The sequence below is a fragment of the Silurus meridionalis genome, chromosome 23 (assembly GCF_014805685.1).
Source record: "Silurus meridionalis isolate SWU-2019-XX chromosome 23, ASM1480568v1, whole genome shotgun sequence".
NCBI lineage: Eukaryota > Metazoa > Chordata > Actinopteri > Siluriformes > Siluridae > Silurus > Silurus meridionalis.
The window spans coordinates 7502532-7510635 of record NC_060906.1 but is presented as its reverse complement, the minus strand read 5'-3'; positions in this window follow the sequence as shown (position 1 = coordinate 7510635).

The window sequence follows — 8104 nt, the reverse complement described above, 5'->3', positions numbered from 1 at the left end:
TTTCTTGGACTTCATGGCTTGGTTTGGGCTCTGACATGCACTGTTAACTGTGGGACCTCATATAGACAGGTGTGTAAATTTCCAAATCATGTACAATCAACTAAATTTACCACAGGCTGACTCTAATCAAGTTGTAGAAACATCTCAAGGATGATCAGTGGAAAGAGGATCAAATCAAATCAAATCAAATTTTATTTGTCACATACACATACATACAGAGTACGACATGCAGTGAAATGCTTTTTACAATGGTCCGGCATTCAAGCATAAAAGGGAATGAACTAATGGGTATGCAATGAGGAAAAATAAACCAAGAAAAAAAAAGAAGGTAGATAAATAAAAAGTATAACCTATATAAAATATACGAAGATATATGTGAAAATATGTGTATATACATGGATGCATATGACAGTAAAAACAGTAAAATATAAAGTGATTAACGTGATTAAAAATTAACGTGTCCTTAAAGTGACCGTCTGTGGTATGGTGTGGTATAACGTGGCACTGTGCTGTGCAAGACCAGAGTTAAAGTGACAGTCCAGAGATTAAAGTGTCATAGTGCAAAAAAGTGAAGATGGAGAGAGAGTTCCAGTACTAGATCCTGGGTGTTTCCTGGTTTAAACTCTGAATGGCCTGCGGGAAGAAGCTCCTCCTCATTCTATCTGTGTTTGCTTTCATGGAGCTGAAGCGTTTCCCTGAACGGAACAAAAAAAAGAGTCCAGTGTTTGGATGGCTGAGGTCCTTCACAGCACCGGGGAGCTCCAGTGCTGAGGGTGAGGGTGGATGAGGTGTGTTTGCCCACCCGTACAGCTTGTGGTCTGTCTGTCAGAAAGTTGGAGATCTATTGACACAGCAGCAGGCTGAGTCCCAGGACCCACAACTTAGAGTTGAGCGTGCAGGGAATTATGGTGTTGAATGCTGAACTCTAGTTCACAAACAGCATCTTTGCATAATTCCCTTTTCTGTAGTCCAGGTGGCTCATTGTTGTTTGTAAATGAAGATTTGCAATGGCATCCTCAGTAGTGCGGTTCTGGCGGTATGCGAACTGTAGAGGATCCAAGGTGTCTGGTAATGTTGCAGGGATGAAGTCTCTGACCAGTCTTTCAAAGCACTTCATCACTATTGAGGTCAGGGCTACAGGGCGGTAGTTGTTGAGGCAGTCGTGCTGGGGCTACTTCAGGACAGGAACAATGGTGGACTGTTTGAACACCAGTGCTAGCTGGTCAGCACAGGCTTTCAGAACCTGACCTGTAATGCCATCTGGTCCTGCTGCCTTCCTGGTATTCACTTTTTTTAATGCCCTCAACGATAAGATGCCATCTGGTCAACGTGTTTACCTCTCAGGCTCTCGGCGTGCATGCTGTTTGTGCCGCTAGCGCCACTAGCGTGGTTAGCTGCAGCCTCAAAGCGAGCATAAAAGATGTTTAGCTTGTCTGCCAGAGAAGCGTCCACATTCCCCATTCTAGAAGATGGTGCTCTATAGTCTGTGATGTTTCTTAGTCCCTGCCACAGGCTCCTAGAGCCACCATGTTGGAACTGTGACTCCAGTTTCCTCCCATAGCACCGCTTTGTTTCCTTCACCGCTCTGCGTACACTGTTAGACGCAGCCTTGTACTCGTCCAAGTCCCCAGTTCAGGCAGTTAGCGGCTTAAATAATGACGCCCATCCCAGCCAATATTAGCTTGTTACCCAAAGCGTGCTCTCTATAATTAATGCCGCTCGTTCAATCCTTCCTGGTACCTCACATGACCATGGCTAGAGACCTGGGAATTGGTGTCTACTGCATTAGGTAAGAGTTCCTTCTTCACACTGTCAAGAATTCTATTCTCCACCATGTTACATATAAGAAAGAGGAATTTAATGATGCTGGCCCATAAGAAATCTATAACCAGTTCTTTAGACATGGATAAATTTGGAAGGATTTTTGCAGAGGGAAATGGAATACTAATGCTGTAAATAGATGGATGGATGGAAAAGTCAATTTAATCATTTTTATTTGTATAGCGCTTTTAACCATAAAATAGACCAGACTCAAGAGGGAACCCATCCTGATTTGGGTTGCACCGAATGTCCATTTATTATAGATAAATGATGTTGCGGGGTGCAGTGATGGTGATCAGAAGCAAACTGTAGTCCTGAGTCAGTGTAGCAGACTGTTTACATTAACTACGGTCCAAATCCATCCTGGAACCTCCCGTTCTTATTCCGGAATTACATGGAACCCGTCAAGGCGTTGATGTAAACCGTCCCCAGCTGCACAGAGTGGCCTACAATTGAAGAGGACACTATCCAGAGGCAGGCCTGGACGAAGTGGGAAGATCCAAGGAGGGAAGAGGGGCATCAACAGTGGTCAGAGAGAGAGAGAGAGAGAGAGAGAGAGAACTCAGACATATTTCTTCAAGGACACGACAAAGAAAGTAATGTGAAGCTTAGTATTAAAATCCATAGGAACTTATGAGAAGGCTTGAAGCTGGTGAGTACCAGCTCACTGTAAAGGTGACCTCTCTAAAGAGACAAAAAGCCTCAAGGTGGCCAGAGACTTTCTGGTGCAGGTCAGGTAGAGGACCCTGTATAAACCCCCTGTAGAGAAACGTACTGCTGACCTGCAGTGGAGGATTATTCACGGGGCAATGGACATGTGGCCCACCTTAATCCAGCAGTGAAGGGGGACTGTAGGTTCTGTGGGGAAAAGAGGACTTGGATCATCTATTCTTTAAATGCAAAAGATAACATAGTGTTTTTACTTTAATTAAAAGCTGGTTCCAAAAACTTGATGCAGTTATCTCAGAAAGTCTGTGCTCAGTGCCGCATTTTCCACCAAAAACAGATTCATCCGTGGCTAAAAGAAAGACAGACAAGCAGAGTTTTCTGTATCCACCTTCATCCCGGCGCATTCCTGCTCTCGGATCACGCGTGTCTCTCTCCACTAAGGTTGTTGTCTTTTTTTCTTTATCGTGCTTCGCCCGACTAAAACAGAGCACACCAATTATTATCATTATCTGCAGGTGTAGTCTTAACGCTCGTTTTGTCTGGCTCCCCCACTCAACTCGCGAACAAGCACCCCCTGCCACATATCCCAATGCCCGACTCAGACCAGGGAACTGTCCGGCCTGAGCTAACTCTCTCCACTGGCTCAAGAGGTAGACGATGGAAAAAGGGAGAGGTTGATGGAGAAGGAGAGGGGGAGCAAGAGAGGAGAGAGGAGCTTCCTGTCCCCATGTACACCACCACCTGGACCTCACTTGAGAGGCGTGGCAGCCGTTGAAGTTCCTGTCACTCCCTCTATGGCAGAGCCTCCTTGGCGTCATACCTCTCTTCCAGCACTTGGTTTAGTCACCACTCTAGCGGCTTGAGTCAAGCAGAACACAGACAATGCTGATATCAGGGAACAAATAGTGTCTTTATTTAAAAGGGGGAAAGAGTGTTCTAGTGAGGAAGGAAAGTATAGTGAAAAGTGTATAGAGTGGGAGAAGTACGGCTTAGTTCCGACAGGTGAGCTGGATTTATTCGTGGCTTTATAAGAAAAAACTGCTTTAGGGCCACAGAGCATCTCTCTCACACATTGTGACATAAACATAAACTGAGAGAGCCCAAGCCAGTATTATTCAGGGACCAAAGGTTCTCCACATCACTGTCTTCCTGATGTCTTTTTATAGGCATCGCCAGACATAAAGACAGTGAGAAGCCACCACTGTAATTGAGCTCCAGCTATGCTTTGTCCAGACACCACGACTCTACGCCATAAGCTCTGGGCTGCGCCGCTCGTCGTTATTCCTCCGCAACCCTGCTGGGAGTTGTTTTACAAATTCCTCAGTTTCTCTAGCTTGTGTTCATGTGAAGCTATTTTGGAGTACACCTTTTCCCCCATAAACGTGTGAAATCTACTTCATACATGTACAGTTTTTCTTTTCTATGACCACGTTCTCAAAACTAGCCTGCACTAACTAAAATGCATCCATTTCTTTATTAACTTCAGAAAATCTTCTATTTGTGAATTGGACAATAAAAAATTAACAATTTAATACCATTAAAATATAACACCAAAGCATTTTAATTGAATGCGTCGAGTAAATGAAACGACGACGTGCTCCTAATTTTAAGAAACCCATTGGCGCCACCTACTGGTGATCTGGTTTAGTGAAGAGTCACTGAATGAATATGAATAAATCTTTTTTTTTTTAAATAAAGGCACACAGAGGGACACAAATTAAGATACTGCTAATGAAAAAAGGCTTTTCTATCAAATTATAGAATCCTCATGCTAAGGATTATATCACAATTTATTTCTTTATCATGATTGGTGCCACAGTTACTGGCACTGCTATACTGCAAATTCCTATGGGTAAAATATATTTTTAAACATTTTCCCACTGACATATCACATTTATTTAGTACACCTGGGTGTTCTACTGTAAATAGCACTCTACACTACAACCCTGAGCAGTGTACTGATTGCAACAATGCATTTATCTTAAAAATTCATGCAGCAGTTTAAGGAATATTTAACAGAATAAAAGTAAGGTGGATATTTTCTGGGACCTTTCAAAATTCCTTCTTTATACAGAAAAAGTGCAAATTTAATCAATGACTGCTTGAATTTTACAAAAATTAATCTGGATTAATTGATGCCGGAAAATGTATATTTACTGAATTTGGCAGATTCCAATATAATAGTAATATAAATAAAGTGAGCAGTTGATACAAGGGACCTTGAGCAGGGTAGGCATGCTGAGATTTGAACTAGTGACCTTTCAATTAGAGGTGCAAAAATCAAACATCTGAACCACTTACAAACCACCATTTTTATTTTAGAAAAACTGTACATGAGGATATGTAAAAACTCATTCAAATCTGGTGAAGATACATTTCCACAGTAAAGATTAGCAAAAATAAATAACTCTATATCATGTATAAAAATTGGCAAAGTACTAAAAAACCCTTTAAATGGTTTAAAACAATGAATAACTAAGTGGAACAAATTAATACTTATCATTTTTGTGCTATAGTCAGTAAAATCCACAAAAGGCACCAGGTTTAATCACAGCCTAGCCTATATTTAATATTAAACTCTGATTACCTCCAAACAAAACTTGAATGAATAAATAAATAAATAAATAAATAAATAAATAAATAAATAAATAAATAACCCTTTATTTTATATATATATATATATATATATATATATATATATATATATATATATATATATATATATATATATATATATATATATATATATATATATATATGTATATATATATATATATATATATATATATATATATATATATATATATATATATATACATATATACATATATATATATATATATATATATATATATATATATATATATATATATATATATATATATATATATATATATATATATATATATATATATATATATATATATATATATATATATATATATATATATATATATATATATAATATATATATATATATATATATATATATATATATATATATATATATATATATATATATATAACCCAGCCATTAGGGGGCACAAGCCAGTGCACTCTTAGTGCGGTCCCAAGCCGGGTAAATGGGGAGGTTGCGTTAGGAAGGGCATCCAGCGTAAAACATGTGCCAAATCAAATATCACGGATCACAAAGGAGAATTTCATACGGATCGGTCGAGGCCGGGTTAACAACGACCGCCACAGGTATCGTTAGCCGACAGGGTACCGGTGGAAATTGGGCTACTGTTGGCGAAGGAGGAGAAGGAGAGGAGGAAGGCGTCTACAGAGGCGGCAGGAAAAGGAGCAGTGCAGGAAAGTGGAGGTTCGGGTTGGTACTTTAAATGTTGGTACTATGACGGGTAAAGGGAGAGAGATAGCTGATATGATGGAGAGGAGAAAGGTAGATATGCTGTGTGTTCAGGAGACCAAGTGGAAAGGGAGTAAGGCCAGGAACATTGGAGGTGGTTTAAACTGTTTTATCATGGTGTGGATGGGAAGAGAAATGGTGTAGGGGTGATTCTGAAGGAAGAGTACAGTAAGAGTGTAGTGGAGGTGAAGAGAGTTTCTGATAGGGTGATGATCGTGAAGGTGGAAGTTGAAGGATGATGATAAATGTCATCAGTGCCTATGCTCCACAAGTTGGCTGTGAGATGGAGGAAAAGGAAAGATTCTGGAGTGAATTAGATGAAGTGGTAGATGGTGTACCTAGGAAAGAACGATTGGTGATTGGGGCAGACTTTAATGGGCATGTAGGTGAAGGAACAGAGGTGATGAGGAGGTGATGGGTAGGTATGGTTTTAAGGAGAGGAATGTGGAAGGGCAGATGGTGGTAGATTTTGCTAAAAGGATGGAAATGGCAGTGGTGAACACGTATTTTAAGAAGAAGGAGGATCATAGGGTGACGTATAGGAGTGGAGGAAGGTGCACACAGGTGGACTATGTGCTATGCAGGAGATGCAACCTGAAGGAGATTGGAGACTGTAAGGTGTTGGCGGGGACAGTGTAGCTAGACAGCATCGGATGGTGGTCTGTAGGATGGTTTTGGAGGCGAAGAAGAAGAGGAGGAATGTAAGGATTGAAAGAAGAATAAGATGGTGGAAACTGAAGGAGGAAGAGTGTAGTGTGAGGTTCAGGAAGAGGTCAGACAGGGGCTCGGTGGTGGTGAAGAGGTGCGGATGATTGGGGAACTACTGCAGGAGTGATGAGGAGGCAGCTAGAAAAGTACTTGGTGTGACATCTGGAAATAGAAAGCAAGACAAGGAGACGTGGTGGTGGAATGAGGAAGTGCAGGAGAGCATTAGGGAAAGAGGTTGGCAAAACAGAAGTGGGATCGACAGAGTGATGAGAAAAGTAGGCAGGAGTACAAGGAGATGCGGCAGCAGGTAAAAGGGATGTGGCGAAAGCCAAGGAAAAGGCATATGAGGAGCTGTATAAGAGGTTGGACACTAAGGAAGGAGAAAAGGAGTTATACCGATTGGCCAGGCAGAGGGACCGAGCTGGGAAGGATGTACTGCAAGTTAGAGCAATAAAGGATGGAGAGGAAATGTGTTGACTAGTGAGGAGAGTGTGTTGAGAAGGTGGAGGAGTATTTTGAGCAGCTGATGAATGAGGAAAATCACAGAGAGAGAAGGTTGGAGGATGTGGAGTTGGTGAAGCAGGATGTAGATAGGATTAGTAAGGAGGAAGTGAGAGCAGCGATTAAGAGGATGAAGAATGGAAAGTCGGTTGGACCAGATGACATACCGGTAGAGGCGTGGAGATGTTTAGGAGAGATGGCAGTGGAGTTTTTAACCAGATTGTTTAACAGGATTCTGGAAGGGGAGAGGATGCCTGAGGAATGGAGAAGGAGTGTGCTGGTACCGATCTTTAAGCATAAGGAGATGTGCAGACCTGCAGTAACTACAGGGGAATTAAGTTGATCAGTCACACCATGAAGTTATGGGAAAGAGTAGTGGAAGCCAGGCTGAGAGAAGAGGTGACCATCTGTGAGCAACAGTATGGTTTCATGCCGAGGAAGAGCACCACAGATGCCTTATTTGCTTTGAGGATGTTGATGGAGAAGTATAGAGAAGGACAGAAGGAATTGCATTGTGTATTTGTGGATTTAGAGAAAGATTACGACAGAGTGCCAAGAGAGGAGTTGTGGTATTGTATGAGGAAGTCAGGTGTGTCAGAGAAGTATGTAAGGGTGGTGCAGGACATGTATGAGGACAGTGTGACGGCAGTGAAGTGTGCAGTAGGTACGACAGACTGGTTCAGAGTGAAGGTTGGACTGCATCAAGGATCGGCCCTGAGCCCTTTCCTGTTTGCAGTGGTGATGGACAGGTTGACGGACGAGGTCAGACAGGAGTCTCCCTGGACTATGATGTTTGCAGATGATATTGTGATTTGTGGTGAGAGTAGAGAGCAGGTTGAGAAGAGCCTGGAGAGGTGGAGATATGCGCTGGAGAGAAGGGGAATGAAAGTCAGTAGGAGTAAGACAGAGTACATGTGTGTGAATGAGAGGGAGGGCAGTGGAGTGATGCGGTTGCAGGGAGAAGAGGTGGAGAAGGTGGAGGAGTTCAGGTACCTGGGGTCAACAGTGCAAAGTAATGGAGAGTGTGTTAGAGAAGTA